General features: G+C 34.1%; 1 long non-coding RNA gene across 4 annotated transcripts; it reads right to left on the reverse strand.

Annotated features, from left to right (window-relative positions):
• Nucleotides 1-938: 938 nt before the first annotated feature.
• On the reverse strand, nt 939-19,206 carry LOC118170617. 4 transcript variants are annotated; one of them, XR_004752806.1, is made up of 3 exons: nt 19,169-19,206; nt 6,856-7,322; nt 939-2,139 (listed from the first exon to the last, which is right to left on the reverse strand). It is a non-coding gene; the product is annotated as an uncharacterized LOC118170617 (long non-coding RNA). The 4 variants fall into 4 exon arrangements; XR_004752808.1 differs by lacking the exon at nt 19,169-19,206 and having other exon boundaries at nt 6,856-7,061; nt 7,162-7,555; XR_004752807.1 differs by lacking the exon at nt 19,169-19,206 and adding an exon at nt 4,280-4,311 and having other exon boundaries at nt 6,856-7,555.
• Between the last annotated feature and the right edge of the window lie 7,627 nt (nt 19,207-26,833).

Here is a 26,833-nt window from a genome sequence, read left to right on the forward strand (position 1 = left end):
ATAGTGAGTATTAAGGAACTGTTAGAAAGTTGCATTTATTTTACTTTCTTTTCACTAGCTTCATTTTTATTAAGAATAGTACTGTCCCACTCTGTACGGATTCTTAATGAAAGTCAAGTTCATCAGTCCTGGTGCTATGACATCTATGCTGTTAGAGAAATCCTTTTTCAGTAACAAAAAATTATCTTATTTATTTATTTATTTTACTTTAAGCCAGATGAGTTTAGAAAGTACTTCTGTTAGTTATATCCACTTGGGTATATCACACATGAATTGCTAGAAGACAAAACAGAGATAAAAATTTTAAGCATTTAGGTGAATAATTACTGAAGTTACATTTTGATCTGGTTTTTGAAACTGTGGAATTAAGGCTTAAAACTATGGTGACTTGGTTAATCTCTTCTTGTAACAAAATGCAGAGGCAAAATGAGACTTACTGTATACCAGACTTCTTCAAATGTACTAATCAGAATCCATATGCTTCCCATGTAGAAGTGAGTGTTACTGAAACAACCTTAGTGACATAACTCCTGCTTGACTTTGGACCCAATTTTGAAATTAAAAATTGTAAAATATGGAGCTAGCTGGAATGTAACAAATTTTATTGTTGATATTGCTTATGTAGAAAAAATCTGATGGAGCACAATAAGTCATTTCAAAGCAGTGAAAAATCCACAAAATTAAAGCACCTTATTTTACTGCTGCCATAACAGTGATCATGCCATGAGCAATGTAACAACCTATGGGTCTAATAAAGTTCAAATTCAGCTGAAAGACCTCTGTAAAATTCTGTGCCTTTTCAAAATAGCCTCTTCCAAACTTTTCTAAATTATTATTGTATATCAATAGAACAAATATTTTCTTTAGCATCATCAATTATTTTTACTGTGCTTTTCAAGGAAACATAAGGAAACATCATTGGTGTACATATGCAAATATGCAATATTTTTAGACTTAGTCTTTATTAATTTGTGGCTTATCATAGCATGACAAAAAATGATAAGCAAGCATTTTCATAATTGTCACTGAATATCAGGCATTTGTTATTCCATACATTGATAATGTTGTCAGGGAAGACTTGCTCAGAATGTCTATGATGTACTTTTATTCCAGTATTCAATTATAATCAACAATTCTCGAAGTAGTAATAGTTCAAAATGGCCCCAAGGCCCCATAAAACAAGAACTGCTGAGCTCTGTGACCTTGATCTTTAGAAAAGGTAAAAAGATTTTAGACTGGATCTGAATAGTAATGTTGATGAGATGCCATTTAACAGTTTTAGAATTTTGAAATATAATGTGTGATAATTTTAATACAAGCATTTAATGGCTTTTTAACTTCTATTATGGAACTTGGTGTTTCTAATTAGATATAATTGGATCTAGTTTATGGTACACAGCCACTAAAGAAACAAGATGAATGCTGCAGGAAAACTAGAGTGACCTTTTCATTATTGCTTTGTCAGGACATCTGTCAAGAGATTTTTACTCTATTCCAAAGCAGTCAGACATTTCAATGAACTGTAGTAAGGTATATCCAGTTCTTGATAGGAGGAACTATGTTATCCAGTAAAATTCATAATGTACTACAGTCAACAAGATACTGAGATACAAGGTACATAATAAAATAGAATTTGTCTTTTGAAGTAGAAAAGGTCAACAATTTATTGCACTTTAGAAGGGAAAAATAGATGGACAAAAAAAAAAAAAATCCATATCCTTGCCAATATTGTTAGTGATTATACTCTAGAATTTGTTATAGGAATTTATTTCTGAAACCATTTTAATAAGCAATTTTGTAATACCAGCCATGAAAGGCAAATGAGAAATGGCAGCTCAAGATTTACAGAAGAAAGAATAGACAGAGGCAGATGGTTTTCTTGCAAAAATAACAGGCATTGATTTATCAAATTTTGGAGAATGTAATAGTTATGACAGCTTTTAGGAAGCTGCTAAAACCATTCTGTCTTCTCAGGTTAACATGAATAGTTTCAGAGACAAAAGAGGCATGCCAGCCCCATCAAAATTAATAACCTTTTTCAAGTTCTAGTTATTAAAGTGGATACAAAAGTGACAAACCAAACATGTTCCAGCATCCATGTGTATTTTTTTTAATCTCTTCAGATTGCTTCTGAGAGAACTGCAAAGAGTAAGAAAAAGAAACATGTCAGTAGTATTAACAGTTCTCTCGATTGGGAAAGTTTTAGAGGCTTGCTAATCAAAGATGTCATAAGATTGAAGAAGTTAAAACTTAACAGTAATTACCTGCTACAACAACAGTCTCAGACAAATATTTGCTACTCACAGGGAGTTACGCCTTCATTCTAAGCAATATACAATTGAAACATTTAGAATGTTAGCTTTTTTCTTCTGGAAATTAATTGTATTTACACTACAGCTGTCTTTCTCTTTTCTCCTTGTGTTTCATTTCAACTCTTACATCTATCATATAATTAAACCTCTAATCTTGCAAATGATGCTATGCTGAAAGACAGCTGAATCCCAAGGATCCCTTTGAGTCCTCCTACTTATCATTCTACAGCTGAGACCTGAGACTGCATTCTTTGGAAAATAAATGTCTGGATTTCTTTTCCTTTTCTCTTTTCTAAGTTAAAGAATTTATTTTTATACCTTCCTATTTTAGTGAATGCCTTCGATTTTCAGAACACATAGGTGCCAGGACATATTTAGTACAAGGCAGATGGTTACTGAAACTCTATGGGCTCAGCCCTACATTACCAATGCTACAGGACTGCAGAGCCCCAAAAGCTATATAAATCCATATAGGTCATTACTGTAAAGAAGAACTGCAGGAGTTTGTAGCTTGTTTATCAATACACTAAGGAACAAAACAAGAAGGAAGACTGCTTCCCAAGCTGATATTAAGTGTAATTTCAGACAGACAATATGATTAACCAAGTATTTCCTTTCTTGTTTAATTCCATGTGTTTCTAATGCTTTCTGACACTTTTTTGATCCCTTTTGTCTTCCCTTTCCCTCCTGCACACACAAAGAAACACTCTGGGAGCCATACTTGGTTGCAAACCCAGTAGCCTGGTTCATTGTCATTTTCTGGAAAGAAGTCATGCTTTGACATGTCCAGTTACTATTATTCCCTTAAACTTTTTGCAGAGTCAGGCTGAATTTTCTGAGGCAAACACCCACAGGGCTACTGCAGCTGTCTCTGCTGTAAAAGTTTAGTGGTGACAGGTATGACTTACAGCTTGACATTCAACAGATAGTTTACAATAGAAATTACTCTCAGTCAGGAGAATGGACATTCCTACCTCAGCAATTAAACAATCTGTGGTTGCAAACTTTATTTTGCAACAGTTGTGAGGAACCTTGAAGTGAGAAAAGGATAACAGAGCAGTTGTCTAAACTTGGCTTGGCTTCGGCAGAAATAGCCTCACAGACTCCACAACCTCTGCCTAGGCTGGGCAGAGCATCCTTTCCATTGAGTGTCATGAGCAGCCCACATCCAGCTAGAGAAGAGACAGTGCATGGTGCAGCACCAGGGACCCACACCTGGGTATGTGCACATGACCGTGGCACCTTCCTCACCATTTTGTGGATTATCCGGCTGTAGGGAGCAGCAAGGTACACATAAAGCTGGGGTGCCCACAACTCTAACAGGACGTGTATGTAAAGAGGGGGAACCACATCCCAGAATTGTATAGGTACTTGCAACCCACGTATCCTGCAAGAGGTGGAGCATTCGCATACTAGTAGTGTGCATATGACTGGAACATTTGAGAAGCAGTTATAAAAACTTTAGAAGATTGTAGGTCTTCATTAACATTTTGTAAATGCTATTGTAGCTATGTTGAAGGGCTCATTGATAACCAGTTAATAACACATTGCTAATAAATCACTAAGCTGCTCCTATCCTGATCTGGTCTAAACCACAAGTTGAGCAGTTTTCCCTGTGACAGCCTACCTCTCATTTGTATTATACACAAAACTTCATTCTGTTCACATACCCACAATAACAATGGCATATGAAATGGAAAGAAAAAACACCAATACTACCTCTCCTTGCTACAATTATTTATCCTGTGCTTGGAAGACCTTAGAGCTCTCTACCTGTCTAAATGCTATCTGCAGCTTAAGTTATTTTGGTAAGAAAAGCAATGAGGATGTAGAAGAGCTCTTTAACACACCATTTTCTTTTACTAGTACTTTTCACATTTTTTCTTTTTAAGTGCTTCTGGGTCAATAAAACTCTTAAGCAAAAGAGGTTCTGGCAGGACTTGGACCTAGGGTAAGTAGATTTCTACCTTCAGAGGAAAATGTAGAGATCTGAAAACACCTACAGAGAGAAAATGAGAAAAAGTTGCTTCAGTAAGATTAAATAAATCTACCAAAAAAGATCTTTTTCAAGCATAAAATGCTATTACGTAAAACTAACTGGATTCAAAAAAGAAAGAACTTCAAACAAACAAACAAACAAAAACTAACAGTAACCTGACAAAACCAGAGTAAAACAACCACTGATACCACAGCTATGGTATATTGTTCACCATTTGCACACATTCTGTGAAGATTTTGTGTCTAACCAAAAGTAATTCTCCAACCAAACTGGAGGCAATGGAGTTAAGGTGAAATCTTTTTGAATAATTATATAGGTCTGTCATAATAATTAAAGGATCATTATGATCATTCAGATCTTAGAATATAGCCATTTGCCTAATACTTATTTCTCCTACCACTGCTAATGCCTGTCTTTGCAATGCAGAAGATGTTTTTCCTCAAGCTCCATTATATTTTAACTAAAAGGTTATAAATATGCAGCATTTACAATCCTATTCATGAAATGTTGGAAATCGCATGAAATCAGTTCAAGAGGAATTAAATACTGAGGAAATTAACTCAAATAAATAGATCAATTCTATTTAATATTTATTGTGATTTAGTGTAGTGGTCTTAACTCTGAATTCATAAAATATTTTATAAGTACTGTTACAGCAGCTAATTCTGCTTTACATTAAGTCTGCATGTGTTAACCTTTTTTACCAATGTCATTGAAGCATTCCACTTAGTCTGAAAAGCTTTTGATTACTTTTTAGAGAGGAGTAAGTAACTTAAGTCACACAGTAGCTACACATTCAATTGCAAGAATCACAGGCAGAAAGAAACCACAATGGATGTAACTATTTAAGTTTAAAGGGATCCAGTTGTGAAATAAAATTGCAATAGTGAGTAGCTGCACTGTCTTTGACAATCCTTCTTGTTTAACTTAATGTCAGCCCTATCCTTAACACTGTCATACAAGTAAACAGCAGTCTCTTGTCACAGCATTTGAATACCTACAACAAATCAACTGAGACAAAATATAACTCAAGCAAACTTTTGCTTTAGGATATCACGAGTACCTGAATATCCCTAAAGACTTTGAAATTACTTTTAACTAAATGTTTATTTAACAAGTTCCCTGAAATTTGGATCTTGACTATGGCCAAACTAATACTTTGACCAGTGATTTTCTTACTAATGGGAAATGAAATGATTAGTGATCATATTTGCAGATACATAAAGGCAGAGATTAATGTAGTGGAACAATGATGATGAAAAGTAATCTTTGTTATCTGGCAAATAGGGCAAAAAGTATTTGGTAAATAAGGCACAACCAAGAAGTATTTATCTTTCTGAATAGCTATTATGCATACTATCAAACTAACAAAACTGAATAACCTTCTTAAGCAATAAGAAACTATACTGGGAAGAAGTAAAACCAAAAAGAGCCCTGAAAAGCATGAATTCACAACTTACAATGCAGTAGAAAGTGCTAAATTGCTGCATGTTAACAAAAGTGCAGCTTTTGCTGCATGTTAACGAATAAAACAGCTATTTAAAGTCCTTATTTACCATTATATTATTGATAATGGAAGAGTGTCCAGTGTCCAAAATGAAAAAAAAAATGTTGGAGAAATTGGAAGGGTTCGACTGCAGATGTTGAAGGTTTGGAAAATCTGTAAGACAAGCATTTTGATCTATTTATTTTTCTCAAGAGAAGATGAAAGACTGACATGTTAGTAATATATAAATAACTATATGGAGAATAAAAAGTGTAGGAGTTAAAATTCTGAAAGTTCTTCTTTTGTTGTTTAAAATTAACATCTAGACATGTTTTCCTCTTTCTTTCTTTTTTTTTTTTTTTTTTTTTTTTTTTTCCAGGGCAAGAGGGAGAAATTAATGCTGCTACTTGTACATTGTTTGCTGTACTCATCTGATATTTTCAGTATATAACTGTATTACTGCAGTTTGTCATTGTGATAGAGATTAGCAAAACAGTGCACATTTTTGATATATAATATGCTTATTTCTACAAATAACATTGGATTTATATTCTATATAGCACTATTTTCTTTATATTCTTGTTTAATCATCTTCTAGGAATAAAATAAAATAAATCGCTTGTAATTTTAGAAATGTAGAAGACCACAGAAAAGAATTGCAGAAATTATAAAATTAATGAAGATTAGATATAGCACCATATTCTTTGGAAAAAAATATTAAAGTTTTGGTTCATGGGGATTTAACTGCCTCTTGACTGTTGTTCTGGATTTTGTAAGAGTTCAGTTCTGTTACTTGTACCTCAGGGTACAGAAGTGACAAAATTCTTGCAACACTTCTTTCTGACAAAGTGTTGATTTGGTCAGATTCCTTTACTACAGAATGTTCAAGCAGAGCTGTCAGGAAGAAAGTTCATTTTAGGACCATTTCAAAAAAATTGTTTACTACTCAGAAAACTATTACTAAATATGTTTAATGACCCTGAAAACTAGAATCAATCAAAACCAAGGAAGAAAACCAAATGGACCAATACTCCACCTGAAGTTAATTTAAATCTTACCTTGATAGCTGCTTTTGTTAAATTAACATAGACCAAACGTTTCTGTATTGTGAGTTGTTAGCCTCAGGGTGCAGGTACCAAGAAATGCCAAAGAGCACTGAAAAGCCTCTTATTATTAAATGTTTTAAATTATTATTAAATGTTTTATGACATTTTGACCATAATAGTGCCTTGCCTCCTTTTTCTTTTTGTTGTGACAGATAAGCCTAAAAAAAAAAAAAAAAAAAAAAAAAAAGTTTGAAACCAAAGATTAGCAAGCAGCAAAACGTTTGATGGTTATTCACTGCTTATCTGAATTGCCCATACCTTCTGAGACAAGTCAGTCTCACAAGACTTGCAGTTCTTCCAAATTTTAGGCTGTTCAGAAATAGCAGTTGTTTATTATTATTATTATTGTTGTTGTTGCTTTGTATGGTGGCACTTTTGTCTGTCTCTGCAGACTCCAGCTAAGACCTGCAAATGCATAGCTGTGCACTATTTTTTTTTTTTTTAAATAAAAATTAACAGTTTAACAGAATTCTGTATTTTTAAAAGTTATTTGCTTTTTGACGACTGTTATCACTTTTATTCTGGGGGCCCTCACATGCCATCCTGTCCTCAATCACAGGTTACCTGTATTACTTGCCAGCAATTAAATGTTATTCACATCACTTGCTTCTGCATCTCCTCACAGCTTATAACAATGGAAAACATATAAAACAAGTCAAGTGATGCACAATGCAATTGCTCACCACTTGCTGACCAATGCTCCTGAGCAGCAACTGCCCCCCACCACTGTTGAATTCCCCACCAGTTTTATTCTTCAGCAGGACACCGTGTGGTATGGGACATCCCTTTGGCCACTTTGGGTCATCTATCCCTTCTGTCCCTTCCCAGCTCCTTGTGCACCCCCAGAATTCTCACTGACAGTGCAGCATGAAGAGCTGAAAAGTCCTTGACTCAGTGTAAGCACTACTCAGCAACAACTAAAATATCAGTGTGTTATCAGCATTATTTTTCTCCTAAACCCAAAACATGGTAACATACCAGCCACTATGAAGAAAATTAACCATGTCAGCCAAAAACAAGTGCAGAAGTATGGAAGCCAGTGAAAGGAACTGTCTCACAACATTTATAGGAACATGTCTTTCCCTTTCCATGTTTCTACTGATTCTCCCACACTTGATTATAACCAAGAAGACCAAACTGTGTCTACAATTTTTAGATTTTATATTTGCATTTATACTATAAGTTTACCAGCATGGTCAGCAATAAGTAATCAACAATAGCCCATCCACTTGTTCCTTTATTTTGAATAATTACTTTTGTGTATAATTACTTTGAATTGGATTGAACAATCAGTTAAAACAAAATATAAAATACACCCATTTAACAATATCTACATTCTTTGAAGATTTAAGCTTTTTTTTTTCCTTCCAGACTATAGTAGATTTCAAGTCCTAAAGCTGCAAGCAGAAGGCCACCATGTTTCAGAATATTCCAGTTTCTGCCAAACCATATGGCACATCTTTATTTAAGTGTTAATTATTTTCATGTTCAGCACAAATTCTTTACATTAATGCTACATTTGTCTTTGATATAAAGTAGTTTGATATAAAATAGCTTAACTAAAAGTTAATCTAGTAAGTTTTCCAACCACTGTAATACTTCAGCACCAAATTTTCCAACTGGGACATTTTTAATTCATAGTAGTGTTACAGTGATTTTAGAAAATCATTATCAACAACTTTGGAAGCGTTCTGGTTAGCGGAATCAATGCCTCTTCCTATTTACCTTCAAGAGAATGTTTTGTTTCTAAGGAAGTTATATCCCAAAGGACTAAAAGTTGTATTTTAGCAGGCTCTCCAAATGTCTTTTGTCTGAAATAATTGCAAATGTGCTGGTTGCTTTTACAGCATTCAATCTGACTTCAACTTCTGTGCAAAGATCCATGAAAGACATTTTGGATATACAATTTCCTTGGGGAAACAAATCCATTGTTTGAAAATAAATTACATCAAGATTTCTATGCAAAAGCTAATACACTGCAGTTTTAATGTTAGTCTGACAATACCTTACTGTTCATGCCATGCATTTTGTTTATCCTCATCAAGCTGGACTTGACTGGAAGTAGGTGACACTTTGAGTGTTCTAAACCGACTACTAGCAGGTGGTCGTGTCGAGAAGACTTTTTGACAAACCTCCCTGAGGTACAAGTAACAGAAGTTAGCACTCCATCCCAGGAAGAATATCATACTCAGTCAATTAGCACTTTTGGAAATGTAGCATAGAAATTGGTGTTTTTGGCAGCAACATTGTCCATAAAACAACATGCAATCTGCTTATAGAATTGTTAGGCAAAAAGATCATCCTCTTTGTCTGACCTAAATGCAGGACTGTTCCAAGTGAATATTTGTTTGTTTATGGTTGGTTGGTTGATTGTTTTTGCTCTCAGATATATTTGTTCAAGAAGTATGCCTTTCCTACAAACTATAAACACAGGTTTGAATCTATCCCGCTGAATCCAAATTTCATTTGGTTTATGAAAGCACATGAAAGTGCTGTGCATCTTTCTGATATTAGATTAGATATTTATGAACTGACTTTCCACTGAAGAATATCCCTTTTTCAAGCATGGTAACTTACTTGTTCAGTATAATCTAGCAACTTACTTCTTCCCAGTCAATACATATTTTATTAATGCACAATAAAAACATATATATACTTCTCTGATACAAGGTCATTTCTTCTCTCTAGCACTGTACTTTTTGCCTTTGAGAGTCAAGCCATTCCTTCATCCCCCCAGGCTACATTTCACTTCTTTTAATCTACAGGAGATAGCTGTGGCTCCTTTTTCCCAGATCAGAAACATCAAGATAAGAGCAGATTCATGTAACAAAATAAAGTATAGCTTTTACAAGTGTACATTCAAGTCTACCGAGTCTCCATTGGCCTCCACAGTGGAAACATATCAGTGACCTATCTAATTCCTTTCTCAAAATTTCCCTATCAGTTTCTCCATCCTTAACCTTTTCCTAATTTCACAAGAGCTTCCTTCGCATTCTCTCAGATCATCAGTTGTCTAACAGATCACAATGCTCTGATCACCTCCAATGACAGAGTACTCAACAAGTTTTTCTTCCTTGAAGACTGAACTGTCAGCCCCTAGTTGAATTATTTGTGGGATGACACTGATATGGATTTTAACCAGTCCCTTAGATTTAAGAAAACTTTAACATTACAGATCTGAACATTGCATTAAAATTAGGAAAGACTCTCAGTTGCCATGCTTTACTTTCTTTAGGGAACTTCAAAGCAGTAACAAGAGCTAAAGTAACTCATTCTACATGTAGACTTGAAATCCTCCTGTTCTCCAATTCACGAGTCATTCAGTACATACTGGCAATAAGCCAAGCTTGATTAGGCCTATTTCATCCAGTAAGCACTAGGTAGCATGCACTTCAATATAACAAAATTGCTCCATGTCTTAATTCTGAAAATTCTTAACACTACTACTATTTGTAAACTAGGTTTCCCACCAACTTCATTAAACAACTAATACGACTTGGGGGCACTTGAAAGTGGAAGATGTATGCTACAATGCAATTAAGCAAATTTGATGCTTGTGCATCATCACACAAGCACTTGCAATAGGCTGAAATGGAAATGCCAAACTCAGATTTTGCCCTTTTAAAATACAGAAAATAGTAATAAAAGGCAAAAGAGAGAAAGAGAAGCTTTCAGATATTAAAAGTAAGCTGCCCCATAAGAAGAGTCATTTTATATCTCTGTGTGACAATAACTTCAGCAAAAAAGGGCATCTTGCTATTATGGGCTTAAATATAGGTCAGACTTCTGCTGTGAGCTGAGGACTGATGGAGGAACATGTTGTTCTCAACTTTAAACTAGACGAAGAGACAATTTGCTCTTGGGGTAAAAGTGATAACTTAAAATCCTTTCAGTTCTTGTACTCACTAGATGTGGTCACCTAATCCTTTCTGTTCAGCTGGAATAAATCACTTTGTCATAAACAGCATTTCTTAGCATATCAAAGCATATCTGGAGCACCTGAGCTCCAGATTTAAGGTACTGTATTGAATCAGCTTGAGCACAAACCAAATCCACAATTTTCCTGTCTTCTAAACAGTACTCTAAAGTGTTCTGTGTGCTTTATCCCTAAAACCATCAAAGACTCACTTTCTGTTCTAACAAAAATGAGTATCCAAACACTGATGTTTTCCTTGAAAAGAGGTCTCATTTTCTCGTCAGTCCTGGTCCCAAAGTAGTGATTTTTGATTGAATAAATTTCTGCAACCATGTTTTGCATGTGGACAAGAATCAAAGTGTACTTTACTGATCTATACTCCTACATCAGAAACAGTGCAGTCGGAGTAGTGTACCATTGTGCTAAAGCACCATTGTGCTAAAGCAACATTAGCACAGCACCATGTCTTGCAAAAAGAGCTCAAGGCTGTATCTATCCATACAGAGATTCTCTAAAATGTATTACAGAATCACTGAAAAAAAAAAAAAAAAATAGCTACCCAGCCTGGAAATATTTCTTCCACATCCAAATGGGCTAGAAGAAAATTAAAGATAAGTTTTTGGAGCACAGTTTTATGAAAAGGCACAGAATTCACTCACTGTATTGTACAGCCAAGAAATGCTAAAGTCATGCACATAGCCAATTAATTAAACCATCTTCTAACTGAGTGCAACATAGTTGATGTCTTTCCTTATTCAGTTCCAGAGAAGAAAAAATTAACTCATAGTGAAACTGGGTTAAGAGAATTATGCACTTATTTAATTTGCTTTACCTGGAAGAAAATGATACTGTTCCTACCTGACTGGACATGCAAAATGCTAGTTGTACATAGTGTGTATTGCTTGTAAGTAATGCCTGCACCTTCTACTGTATGTACCCATAGTGAGATAGCTGGAAGAAATAACCTCAGTAGAAAAGGAATATAAAAAAAAAAGTACTGTTATATTTTTCTAAGCAACAGAAGTGTGTTCTTGATTCTAATCTGCAAGATACCCAGCAAGAATACTTTACACCAATACATCAATTAATTAGGAAGAAGCGTGTGTGTGTGTTTTTTTTCTTAGTTAAATGATAGAAAATAAAATTCCATTTAATTAATGCATGTCTAGTTAACAGAATATCAAATCAAGTTACTTTTTAAATGCAGGATCAGTTTATATTCTTTCCCTATTACCATGAGGCTATGTTTCTAGTTTATTCAAAGTATATTTGCCTGCATTACAAAAACTCATGCTGGTTTTGGCCAGCAGACCAGTTACGGATACTACATACCTGATCCACAGAACCAAATATAATCGCAAAATTTTGTGAGGGCAGTTATATCACAATATTTTTTTCCCTTCTTAAGTGAGAAGCTCAAAAATGTATCTTTGGAAGGGTTTGCCAGGCACAGTAAGAGTAGAAATCCAAGAAAATACATCAATTAAGGTGTACTTTGTAGAAAAGAATTTTTTTTCGCACATTACTTGGTGAGATGACAGAGATTCTGTAAGATATCAAAATACATTTTCAGATGTAAACCATTTACTGTGCAATGATGATTTACAATAAACTGCCCTGATATGTCTGCATCTCATTCAAGAAAAGGTAAAAATGAGCTGGTGGAATGCAAAACACTCTGCGATCATCAATGAGGAAAACTAAGAAGGTTAATTATTAGATAATATTCAACCTTTAGAACCAAAGAGAGGATGACCACAATCATACATGAATAATTTATCTAAAGATAAAACATTTAGAACAATAATCCACCAAAAATTAGAAGCTATTCTGATCTAATTTGTGTCCCCATTTAAGTACTGCATTTAAGTTCTTAACTAGTGAAGACTAGTTAGTTGTTCTATCTTTCTTCCACCTAATAAATGAAGTACTGTACTATTGGAAGAAATATTATCTATACATAAACCACTGAATCCCCAACAAGCAAATAAGATCCTACAGTCAATTTCAAAATACAGCTAGAATATAGTGAGCTGTAAGGCAAATATGAGAATTGGTTGTTGTTTGTTTGTTTGTTTTTAGTAGCATGTTAGCAATGCTTATTAGACAGTATTATTTCTGATGTTATTTTAGTGGGAGATTATTACATCACTTATATACATAGGTCAGTTCAAACATTTGCCTCTTCCTGTGCCATATTCTTTCCTCTCCTTCACACCGGAATGTCCAGGGAAGCATATGTAACTTGGGTAAATGCTACTCATTTCAGCTCAACTTGTACTTCATTGCTTCGCTAAATGTGAATATTAAGGAGGTGAGGAAGTCATTAACAAGACTTTTTTTCTGGATTTTGGGTGGTAGTTAGCATATATAGCCAATTTATTACTAATTTTCTTAGGAACTAAAGTAATTCACCATTCAAATTAAGCCACTTGTAATCACTTCATTGGTTAGTTCATGAAGCATAGCATTTCATCACTATCCATCCAGCCAGGATAACCAGCTTTCATTAAAAAGGAAGGGAACTCATCCTACTTCAGGTTATGTGACAAGACTCAACTCCTACAACGGGCATCAGGACTGATGCTAGGTTTGTGAATGCCATGTCTGCTGTGTCAGGACAGGTGACAGATCCCTGGCCTCTGTTTATAGTTCAGAATGATTCAGGGCCGTAATACATGAAGACAACCAAGCAGTTCTAATTATCTGTATGAGCAATACAGAAACACTAGCAATACCTACACTGTAAAGAGATGAAGCTCAGAACTATTTTTGTAAGAGTTTTTTTCCTTTACTTACCAGCCCTTCTGAGAGTGATACATCTATTTGTTGATATCAAATAATGGATGAATATGGCTTTTGGGGTTTTGGACCCCATGTGACAACCATATAGAGGTTAGAATCTAATTAGAATCATAGAATCACTCAGTTTGGAAAAGACCTCTAAGATCATCTAGTCCAACCTTTAACTTCAGACAAGATGGAACGTCCCCTGTGCCACTGTAAATGTAAGGCCTTGCTATATGTGCATACTAATAGGAAAGAACCATTGATTATCAAAGCCACTATTTTTTCTAGAAAGATAATATTGTGGTATAATTTCTGTGGAATTAGATCACTATATTTTTTTCATTAATATAAGTTTTAGAACCATGAGATAAAAGCAGTTGCAGATAGAAGAGACCTGGATAAACAAGTCTACATATAGAAATAAGGATATGCTATCTTTTGAAGGAGCATAGAGATAGATTATCTATAGTATAGAGATATACTGTCTGTTTTACTGATGATTTGGTATTGTTGGTATAGTAATTGGTATACTATTGTTATAACACAAATTGACAATAAGATGCCTAACTACATTAACATATTCCAACTGTTTAGAAAACACAGGAAAACATCCTGATGAAATGCTCATTTATGAGTTTGACACCTCTGTAAATGCAAGGGACGGCAGAAGCAAGTGAAAATATACAATTCAAAGTTCAGACACAAAATTGTATGTTTGACCTACAAGTGCTCTTCCTGGTAAGATGCTAGTTCGGTCATATAGCATCCAAGACAGTTAAAATTGTTTCATGGCAGCAGTCTCAGGAAATAGCGTACAAGAATAGTTTGCTGTATGTTAGTGTGGTGGATAGTGTCACCTGTTGAACAAATTCCCATTTGCAATATGTACATACTTCTAAATGTAAATAGATGGAAAGTCAATGCATCTTAATGGACATGTTGACTCATTTATGGCTTAGCTGGATTTGCTAGCTGTCTGTTGCTTTTATTTTCTTCTGTCTATGTTTGGAAGGCTCACTCAATCAGCACACTGAGGGGAAGTATTGATCTCTTGTGGAGATTACTTTCCAGTTGGTTGAGTAACTTCAGAAGAGAAAAAAATAGCAGTATCAATGTGTTTTGGAGTCTCTCAAACCTGATCATCCTGTAATGTTGGTACACAAATTTCTGTTTAAACTTTAATACTAGGCATTATTTAATCATATTTTAAAAATTTTAATTTAGTGTTGTTGTTGTTTTCTTTATCTTTTCTAATCCACAAAGTATCTTCCTAGGCATTTAATACATTTGGTACATGTGGAGAAAAAAAAAAAAAAAAAAAAAAGGAATCGATCCTGTTTGTAACTATGTTTATTTTGCTTTTTTTCTTAAGTAGACCTATGGTTAAGAGAAATCTGAACACAGTTGATCGTTTTTGACTGCAACAATCTTTAATTAAAACCAGTGCTTCTGAACTTTTTTTTTTTTTTTTTTTTTTTGAAGGGAAAGTTATTAATCTCTGAGATAAAATATTGCTTGTTCAACCATCTACAATGCAATCACCTTCACTGTTCAATCATTCAAACACATTATTTGTAATTTTTTAGGATTTTGTACTTTAAGTAATTTCCATGCGTTACGTTTTATATAAAATACATTAATTTCACATCACATATAAAGGCCAGAATACATTGAAGGCAAGAGTCTTTTTTCTCAATGTAACATAAGGGATAAAATATAGAGCTCAAAGGAGCCAGAGTATGATCATATATGTTAATCTAAACTACTAAAATTATGTCAGAATAGCCACTGAACTTAAATCAGCATACAAGAACTTCAGCTGAGGGTCCCAGATTTTTGGATATTAAACTGAAAATAATCTATATCCAGAAATTTTACTTTTACTTCATTACAAGTATACAGATACACTTAATTGGAAAGCAGACAATCTAACAGGGAAATTGGAGGTTATTTAGATTAAATTTGCAAGCATCTAAGTTTTATACAGCACGTAACTGTCTTGCATTGCTAGAGTGTCACATACTGTTAAATTCTCCTTTCTCTACACATCAAAAACATTTCACATTTTTCTAAGATGGGAAAAATCAAGGGTGTTTTGAGAATAATAGTCTTCATTAGAAATTCTCTCTGATGTAGCAGAAAATGGGAATTTTGATTCTATGATCTATTTATCCTCTCAGTCAAACGAATTTCAATTAAGGACACGGCTCCTACATTGTGGTTTACTGTCAGGGTTGCCGTCCAAAAGATATATAGCAACAAAATAAAGAAACGGATGAATATGAAAGTGGATAAGGTAGCAATTATAGTTATTAATATCACAGTGTCAAACAGTGTCAAACAGTGGTAGTTGTTTTTTTGTTGTTGTTGTTATTTTTTCCCTATTACACAATATCTAGAACAGTGGCTTTGGCTGCAAAATGGTAAAATAACAAAAAGCTAACAATAAATGAAGTAGCTGTGAAAAATATTCTTATTTTCACACTACTGAGCTCTCCTTTGCCTAGAGGCCCATTTTGTACAATCCCAGCACTTGTTATCATGTATTTATCTCACATATATATATGTTTAAAAAGGTCACTATTCCTATTAGTAATCATAGAATCAGATTTAACTGTCACAAGGTAAAACTTTATAGATTTCTATTATCCCATCGCTCAGAAACTCAGATCTCAGGCTAATGTTAGCATAACCTTTTATAATTTAAACTCTTCTACCAGAGAGCTTCTTCTTGTACACTTATAATTTAATGATAAAGAATACTTCCCTGAAAAATTACAATATGGAAGCTGATGTTTTTTTCTGACTCAAGGAAGTCATTCAGCAACAGAAAATCCCTCACCTCTACATTAACATCCTATGGAGATTTCAATAATAGGCTGTCAACGCTTTCAGTTTCAACAGTTACTGAAGAGATGATTTGTCAACAAATTAACTGAGATGCTAATTTAATGGAATTGTCTCATTGTCTGTATATTTTAGTACTTCCTGCAAATGAGGATTTTTTTTTTCCTTTCCCTATGTGACAAGTGTTAATGAAATTGCATTCAGATTTAATTTTATTTAACTATTTGTGCTTGAGGACGTCTTATTTTACCAAACTAGTTTTCAAAGAAATTGTCTTTTTCTGAACATCTTCATTATTTTTGTGTGAGAACTCCAAGATATATTGCAAAATAACTGAGCACAATATGTCCCTTTTATTACCATTTTCTATGACTCCTATAATAAAGCAAAATTGAGTCTTCATTCAGTTCAGTTATATTTGCATAAATATGTCACCAGAGAGTAAGATAAGTTAAGGTAAGGCAAGGACAGGACCTTTATACAGACCACAACAGCTAAAATTAACACATAAGCTTCTTGTTAATTCCTTTTCTGGGGTAGCTGCCCCTTTTAAAACAATATATCTACTACTTCAGCCACTACCTTTTAGATCACATGTTGGGATCAGTAAGTGAAATGTAATGACCAATATTACTCAGAAGATCAGAATATGAGAATAATATATTCTGACTGACATTTTCATTGAAGAACACTGTCAGAGTATATTTTAAAACGCTGAGCAGATTCCTTAAACTAAGTAAATAAATAAGAGAGGTGTGCACAGGTATTCAGGTATTTCTTTTTGTATAACAGATTCATTTAGAGACATCATATATTTGTAAGTAATATTCCTTTCACCTTTTCTCAGGTTCCAAAATTCTCTGAGGATTTCATAACCATTAGCTCTGTTCACTTTCATGTTTATTGGGTTATGTATGGTGGGACCACTGCTTATGACAATGGTCCTGATATTCCACACTGCATATTATTCAGCTGTCAAAAGTAGCTAAGATTCATACCTGGAACATACCTTTGTTATGCTGGTTTCTATAAGTCAATGCCAGTAATGAAATGCCTATAGGTAATGTATTCTTCTGATGTTATGCCTTACTGAGCCATATCTAGCAAATCTTACAAGGGACCCAAATGCCCAAGATCAGTATGTCTGCCTAGGTTCTAAAATATAGTTATTTGCTCCTCTAACTTTAGATGGAATAGAACCCAAATGAAATATTTATACGTTCCTGGGATAACAAATGACAACTCTTTTACCATTATAACATCTGCAGTTATAAAACCAGTAGGGGTGAAAAGAAGCCAAGGAACTAAGTATCCTGTTGAATTTTCTGGAGTGCTTAATGAAGGAAATATATACAATTTTCCACATATCACCAGAACTTCTTGAATAGACAACATAAAAATTATTCAGTATTAACTGCCCTGACTCTGTCAGGAACCTTCTGAAACTGTATGCTACAATAAGTGCAGTCCTAAAGTTTGAGGATATTGGAAAAAAAACTTACTTCATTTTTATTACACTATACCAACATACATTGGGCCACTTTGTAGTGCATAAAGACGATCTCTGTCCAAAGCAGTTTGAATCCAAAACAATCCAAGGAAACAAATTGTACCATTACCCCCCCACACACCTTTCTTTCCCCCAAAAATGATGGCCTTGGGCCCAAACACAGTAAGAACCTTAGAAATACAAAAATTCTATCAAAGACCTCAACTGAATATAAACCTCAAAGGCACTAAACATACTATCACTGTTCATTTTTCCTTGTTTTTGTCTTAGAGCCAAACACAATGCTTCTATTTATTTTTAAAGCAGACCAACAGAGGCTGAAAAAATGCTGCTACTCCTCCAAAAATATTGAATTCAATTTTGTTAACAATATTAACTTACAGATAAACTGTCTTGTATGCTATACATTTCTGTAATTTATAATTACAAGTTTAAGTGTTTTCTGTATCTTCACTGCAATAAAAATCTCACTGCAATTAAGGACATTATTTCAATATTACATTCAAAATCATCAGTTCTAATTGCTGTCTAGCTGTCTGGGAAATAGAGGCTGTTAATATTCATACTGTATGATAGACTTTTACAGAGCATAAACAATCTATTGTAATGAATGTTTCAAAATGTTTCAAAAGGTATGTGATATTGGTTTATAATGGCATTAAATTATTCAAATTTATTGTAATCAAATGACCTTAATTTATTATTATAATGTAATTGCTCTCCGTGTATTCAGTATACATCTTGATTACTGATTAAGTTTGATGGCTTCTCCAGTACCTATGGTGCATGGCACAGCTCAAGCAGTAAAAGCACTTGCTAATGAACTGTTCTAGACAGTTCGTTTCCAGATCTTGGGAGAGCATAGAGGTATTTTTCTCCCTACTATTTTGTCCTTTTTTTTTTTTTTTTTTTCCCACAGTAGGAAAAGGTACTTGAGTTTTGGCCCCAAAACATCTTTTCTTCACTTTGGGATTACAATAACATATTGTAAAATATTCCATAAAAATATAAAAAAGTAGGACCTTCAACTTGACTTGAAAGAAACCTCCCAACATATCAGTTTTTAGAAACCTAATAACATGACTTACTCTGAAATGAATCTAAATCATATGGTTTAGGACGTGGATAACTAGACTCACTCCTGGTACCTTTTATCTTATAGCAGTGCCATTTCTTATAATTGTGACTACAATGGTACTTACCACTGTTACTCCCTCTGCTGGTAGAAGAGCAGAATTGAATAGATTTACAGTACCCTATTCCAGCTAATTTATTAGATCAAATACCATATTATTCTGCAAAGAAATGGTATTCTGATACAATTAAGTTTCCTCTAATAAGCAGAATAATTGATAGGTATATAAACAAAATATTAGGGGTTTTTTGTATGTTACGTGCAGTTACTTAACGGATTCACACTACCTGTAGAATTTATCTTTGGAATGTCCTTAAGGTCTAGATTAGGCCCAGAAATTAATTTACATTTAGCTGTAGTAACATAAGGTAGATTAGCACCACAGCACTCTGACAAACCATGACAAAGACCATATGGTCTACTCAAAAATTGTGAGATTACCTATGCAGAGATGTCAAATCAGAGTTGCTGGGAAACCTGCAGGTTGCATCCTAGTCTTCGATACAGTGGCATAAGTCAGAAGTAATTTAACTGCTGTATATATTTAAAAACAACAATAACAAATTATGCTTATACTTTTGTATTAATTTAAAAGCTGAAAACATCTCTCCTTTAGATGCAGTTATGGATAGGATATATAAATGGTATATAGTCAGGAAAGAGATGATAAATTGAAGCAGGAAAGATGTCATTTCCATATCATATATATATCTATAGATTCATTTTCACTTTTTAGGAACAGATTATACTAGATTTTATCTATCTATCTATCTATCAGTTCACAGTCTGTTTGACTGTTCTGTTTAAAACAGCCAAGTTGAGAAATGATTGAATCATAGTCTAAAGATTAAACTGTGTCATGCTGTGTCATTTAGGGTTACACAACAAGGGTATAACAAACTCAAGGAGAATTTTGTCAAAAGCTGGAATTTAAGTATCAGGTCATGAGATTTAGAGAAAAGACATCTTAATCTGTGATTAAATATGTCAGGTAACATAGATCTCTGATTTGCTGAAGACAGCAATCAGTGATTATTTAGTTGGTACATCACAGGAGGTACGTAAAGTTGGGAAAAATGAGAATCTTTTAAGATGTCCCATTAAAATATACTAACACATTACAGCTGAATATGGGAGAAAACAGTTACATTGTGAATATTGAAAATATGTGAATAGTACTATTTCAACTATCAGATGCAACTTAAAGAATAAAAAGCAAATGCAAAGAAAAGGGGACCTATGAGATCAAGAAAAAAAATCAACACTACTAGATTAATTCTTTCCTCTGAACAGCTCCTGAATACAACTTTTCTTAATAGGGCTTTAAAAGGACTGCTGAAGGAAAGTTGATATAAGTAAAAAACCCACACATCATATTAGGCAAATGAAAAATTAGTCTTCACTCATTAGTCATGAAGGAAATTTCAGTCTATATATTCAGTTTCGAAGACCATCCAAACTTTCATGGGATTAGCTGAAATAACTTCCATATCATGACTTCTTTAGTTTCTAAAATCAGGCTTCAGATTAACTGGAGTAAAACTGTAGTTTCTATTACTGATTTTCTATTATGCTGCCATCGTTTGGAATTTAGTACTGGAGGGAAAATATTTTAAGTAATTTAACTATCTGCCTTGGGGATCATTATTTTATTTTCATTGACACAGAACCTGAAGCTACTGCAGCTGCGTCTGCAGGATGGTCCACTTCTACTACTAGCATAACTGTGCAGGTAACAGATCAAAGGCTGTTATGCTTGCACCTTTTACTATTTCATGCTGTCTTTAGTGGTGTCCAGCTGACTGTGCTATGGAACTTTGCTTAAATGTCTCTGTGAAAGCCATGTATCCGTCTGTGACACTGTTCTCCTTAAGCAAATGTTAGGTTACACATAGAAAATATCTTGAAATAAAAGGTCCCTAGAGTAAGACTTAATTCAGACTCATTGAACACTAGACCTAAGGAACATATTCACGGCTAGAGCAATCTGATCAAGGCCACTCTGAAGACCCCAGTTCCCAGCAAATCTGTATCATAGATACGATAACTCTTTAAACAAATTCAGCATAAGAAAATTCCATAGGAAAGGTATTAATACTAAAGATTGCTGCTGGGAGGCTCACATAATGAATTCAGCTGGTATCTCCACTTAACAATAAAAATAAACAGCATACTCAAGACATTCTCTACCAAAGTCACCCTGATCTTTCAATCTTGACAATTTTGGGCATTCCAGAAAATCAACAGTTTGCTATGCCCTGTCAAGCCTTGGTTTCTGCCAAAAAGGTACCATGAGAACTACCCTGACTTACCCCGTAAGTGAAAAAGGAAAATTTAAGTACTTGAGCAACCTATGACAGATTTTGAAAGATGCCTAAGTACCTTATGTCTAGATTTTAAAGGATTTGAAGTATAAATGCTTTGAAAATGTAAATAAAATGTCAAACTGTCAATAGATACATATGAACATACAATCCAGTAAATTTCATTGAGAATTTGCTCCAAAGTGTTTAAATGCATCTGTACCTTTAGCAAGCAAATACATACGAAAGTACAGTGCTATTTCTATAGAATAGCAAGTTGAATATCAAACATTAAATCTATTTAGCATAGAACTTCAGGAAATTTAACAGAACAAATCTCAGCATTACCTAATTTAGTTTAAACGAGCTAGCTTTACCACTTCCAGGATCTGAACTAGTTCTGAATAGATTTTTTTAAACTTCACTAAATATCAAACTTGCACCCATACAGTCATGTTAGAGTTACAAATATAAAATCAGTTATACTCTTATATTATCACTGAAGACAACTCACACAGAGATGTTCTGTTCCATCTGCGCTAAGAACCTGATGATTAAGGTCATTTTGTCATAACCATATCATCACTTTTTGTTACATATCTTTTCTTCTATCAGTTCAACTTAATAAGGAATACATTTTTGTTTGATACTAGCCATTACTTGCCCTGTAAACTCTGCTAATCATGCATAAGGGAATATATTCTGAAAAACAACAACAACAATATACACATAAAAAACAGTTATGGAATATATTAACATTTTCCTTAAAAATTTTCATTCCTATATTGTATGGCTTAAATTGAGGTCAATATTTCCTAAGACTCAAGTTAAAAAAATGTGTTTATTCTCTGCTCACTCTATGTAAGGAAAATATCAATCCTTAGGGCTTGTAGGTACAAGCACAGTACATTTGTAACATAACTTGATAACATCTAACTATTGATTTCAAGGAAAACCACATTAATTCTGAATTGTTACAAAATGTACATTTCTTGATGTTCAAAATCAATTTTTAAAACTATGAACCAAATCTCTACATGCAGAACACCCAAAGTTAGAATGAATGAATATTTCAAACAGATTGTAAACTTTGCTTCCCTGAAAATGAGTTTACAATATTATATATTTTCAAATGGTGTCAGTACTTCTATTTGAAAGACTGCTGATTTTTTTCCAAAGTAATTCCAGTTCCTATTCATATTTTTACGGATGTATTTTATTAGTTCTTAAATTCCTTTCCACTGTGGGTCTGCTTTTGGGATTTCATTAATTACTTAATTTGCCTTAAATTCTGACCCTTGGGTTATTGGTAGGAAAATGATTGCCCTTTATCTCTTTTTATTTTTAATTGCTTAGGTCGTATTGAAGGAATAAAAAGTCACCATGAAATGAAATTACACAAAGGTCAACTGTAATGATTATATTTCCAGAGAATTTGTTTCAAGTTAACTTTGATTAAACCAGATACTAAGAAGGTGACCTGAAGATAGTAGCACATTTTGCCAGTGTTTACAAGCACACATAATTTCATATTGTCCCTGTTCTTGGTATTACTTCATTTTGCAATATTGAGAGTAATACTGGATATCCAAAATGATAGTTTTGTTTTTTTTTTTCTCCCAGTCACTCACTTAAGGAGAAAACTTCTAACAAAAGTTACCACAGATTAATAATTTTTCTATTATTGACAAAAACCAGCTGTGTAAACGGCTCCAGAAGCAAAATCAATATCCCCTGATACAAGCAATGAACATGACTAGTAGATTGTTACAGGAAACAGTTCACAAATAAAGAGGGAAGAGACATTGGTTAGAAGGTGAAAATGGGAACAATTCTTAAAGAATATTGCTTGCTAGAAAGTACCAAACAAGTTCTAAATTAATGGCAGCTAAAAGTGTCAACTGTTATTTGATTTGTATCTGTTAATCAATCAGTTTGGATGCTGAAAAGTACCTAAAATTACAGTCCACTCTTTCCTTCTTAGAAAAAGAATGTCCTTTACAAAAAAGCACTTGCTATTAAAAGCACAAAATACATATGAGAATGATTACTTGCTGGAATCCCTGAGATTTATTGATTCCAATCTGTTCTGTCATGTGTGCCTGTAACATGCTTATGTACAGAGAAATACAACGAAGAAAGCTTAAATATGTTCATGCTACAGAGAACAGATTTGCTCTGGTAATACTGTTTTTAGAGTTGTCAGTTGTGTCCCAAAAATCCAATTCAAAATTTAAAAATTGTAGAATAACAGATGAAAATCAAAAGGTTCTGCTAGACACAACAGCATGCTTTCAAAATGCTTTAAGGACAACTTAACTCCTATAGTCATTTTGTATTGTTAATTGTAAATGAAACCAGATGCCACAGAACTAGGCAAGAAATGATTTTATCATCCTATGCAACTATGAATTTCCTGCTGACCTCAGTATGGGCATTGCATACACATTAAGGCAACATTTAGTCCTGAATTACTTTTCCATCAACATGGTATCTGTCATGTGGAAAGTCAGGGCTGAGGTAGCTGCAAGGACAAAACCACACCATTTGTCAACAAAAAAAACCTATGATTTATTTACAAACCTGGATTTGTATAGGATGTTACAGCAATCACATTCTTTGGTTGCATTGTAACCAGTACTGTGAACTCAGTTCATAGAAACAGGAACATAGTCTAGACCATCAAGGCATCTGAGCCCTAATCAAGTCTGGGATCAGCCCAGATTTTACATGTAGCAGTTGTACCTTGGGTGCAGCCTTCTACACCGTGTGGGTTGTGCATGGATATTTTTCTCAAAGTGCTTCTGTTTTCACTATGTAGTGATTTTTTATTTTCATGGTTTGTGTAAACCACCCATTGCTTTTTTAATCATATCACCCCAGGTAAATGTCTGATTTTCTTTATATCTGAACTCTCTCTGGTACTGGGCTACTCAGTACAAGCAAGATGGACCTTTTCAATTAGAAGCTTATGTTCTTCAAGCCTGAATACTAGAAAATGTAACATACTGTGTAATTTCATTAATATGGAAGCTCATAGGAATATAGCAAATTCTGTTGCTCTGGTACAAAATCACAATCTCTTCTTGTTTAGGAGTAGATGTATTCTATTGTAACTATTTAACACTGTTCTACTTATGAGCTGGAGTTGACAGTAATTCTGTAATCTTTGCAACACTCATTATAGTGCAGATGTAGCTGGAATTTTCAAGAGCATCTGTAGCATTGAAGAACATAAATCCCATTAAAGATAATGTGCTTTCAGTGCTTTAAAATTCTTAATAAATACTGTAGCGTGTGCCTATACCAAATAGTCAGGAACATACAGTCCTCGATGCTCCCATCGTCTTCACAGCATTAAAGTTAGTTTACTCACAGGCATTTTGTGAGTGAATTAATAGGTTTCTTTTAATACAATGCTAAATTCAATAACTGACTTGCAGAAATGCTTCATAAAGACTGAATCAAATTTGGCCTCATACACGGCATATATCTTTCAACACATGCTTACATATCCTCATAGCACGCCCTAGGACATTTAGCACACCACTGGGATTATACCCTAAAGACACCTTATGCTGCAGCACAGTCCTCATTATTTCAGAGACTTTGAGCTGCAAAGACACAGCTCAGGATGACCTGGATCTCAAGAATAGCAAAGTCAAGTGCTACAGAGTGTGTGCCAGTGTGTACACAGCCCAGAAGAAAACAACACTGAACACGGAAGACACATTACAGCCTGTTCTCTGAGGCTTGAGAGCTATGAACTGAATCTTTGGGTTGATGCTTTTAGTATTTAAAGGTAGCCTACTTGGAATAAGAGCTCCATTATCTAAGATTATAAATAAATAAATAAATAAATAAAAAGGAGTAATCATAATAGAGTTCCCTTTAAAGACTACATGTAAACTGCAGGACTAGTTCGATTCACAGTTTCATTTGTTGCAAACACTGTAGGCCCTGTAGCATATCCCTCTATGCAGACCAGCCACTTGCCTTCATTCAGCTTTGAGCAGATATCCCAATAGGATGCATTAAATTCTCTCATCCAGACTTGATTGCTGCTGTATTCCACTGGCTAATTTAAACCACACTCAGAAGGTCTCACAGCAGTTGGTGGAAATTATCTCTTTAAATGGCATCTGCACGAAAATCCAAATTATAAACAATAACCTCCTCTGAATCTGAAGCACGGAAGCCCAGGTTCTGCAACATACTTCACTACCTCACTGCCAGCAGTTGAGTTCCTTGGTAAGAACACAGAGATCCACAGCACACAGGTACAACTTGGGTTTGTTAAGATTAATCAATTTCTACATCACTTTTTCTTCTCTATTGGTAAATGATTTTTTTTATTATTTTTTTTTTAATTGCATAAGAATATCTGAATGTGTGTAGTTTTGTATCTTATCATCTGTCCCATCTCTGACTAATACAAAGAGCTTTCTTGAGGAATTTTATTGGAACCCCACTGATCACTTTAAAACTTCAGTTAAGCAGGCAAATTCCAATGCTTTTTTCCCCCCTACTGCTTTCAAGAAAAAGCTCAACTCTTCACTCCTCATAATTTAAGTCTTTGAGCCAGATAGCATATTGGTTAGATAGTTTTTCATCCTACCATGAGCAATTATAGCTTTTCTCACATGGCTATTAGTGCATGCAAGGCTCTTGCTGAGATCTAACCAGTACCTTGTAATTCCTTTAATTTTATGCATCCGGGATTCATGCCAATATTCTGTTCCTTCTGTGAAGTGCTAACACCTTAAGGGTTTTTGCTGCTTAGTGTTCTCAAGGCTTATATGTGGTCATTGTATTCTAGGACTTCTTCCTTTTTATGATTATTTTTTTTTCCTAAGAATTCATTCTTCTCCATTTATCTCAATTGAATTCTGATTTCTATAAAATAACACGGGATATCAGCTTCTGATTTTACTTTCTAAAGAAAATAATAATAATAATAATATATATATATAGAGAGAGACCTTACAACTCAAAACAAAAGAGGAAAAAGTAACTTTCATTCCTAAATCATCCCTACCCCAAACCAGGTCACCTGTGAGTCACAGCAAGCAAAAGCATTATCGAATGTAAGGCAGCTATCCCCAAGGGCCACTATGATTTCATTTGCCTACGTTGCTCAAGCTAGGAAAAGACAAGCTCAGTACAGCAAGTAATGATAGTACTTGGCAAGAACAAGATGAACTTGACAGCTGGACTAAAGGAAATGAATGAGCTTCAATAGTACAAAGCAAGTTCATCTAACAACAACATTCATAGCAGCAGCAACTAATAAACATTTCATGATGAATGCTTCAGCAAATAATCCAGTAACTCTGTAATTGAAAAAAAAAGTAAAGAAGATAGAATCTTTGAGTGACAGGGTCATCATGTGAAGACTGTAAACCTTAATGAGATGCATCCTTAACAAA

This window comes from Oxyura jamaicensis, chromosome 8 (assembly GCF_011077185.1).
Source record: "Oxyura jamaicensis isolate SHBP4307 breed ruddy duck chromosome 8, BPBGC_Ojam_1.0, whole genome shotgun sequence".
NCBI lineage: Eukaryota > Metazoa > Chordata > Aves > Anseriformes > Anatidae > Oxyura > Oxyura jamaicensis.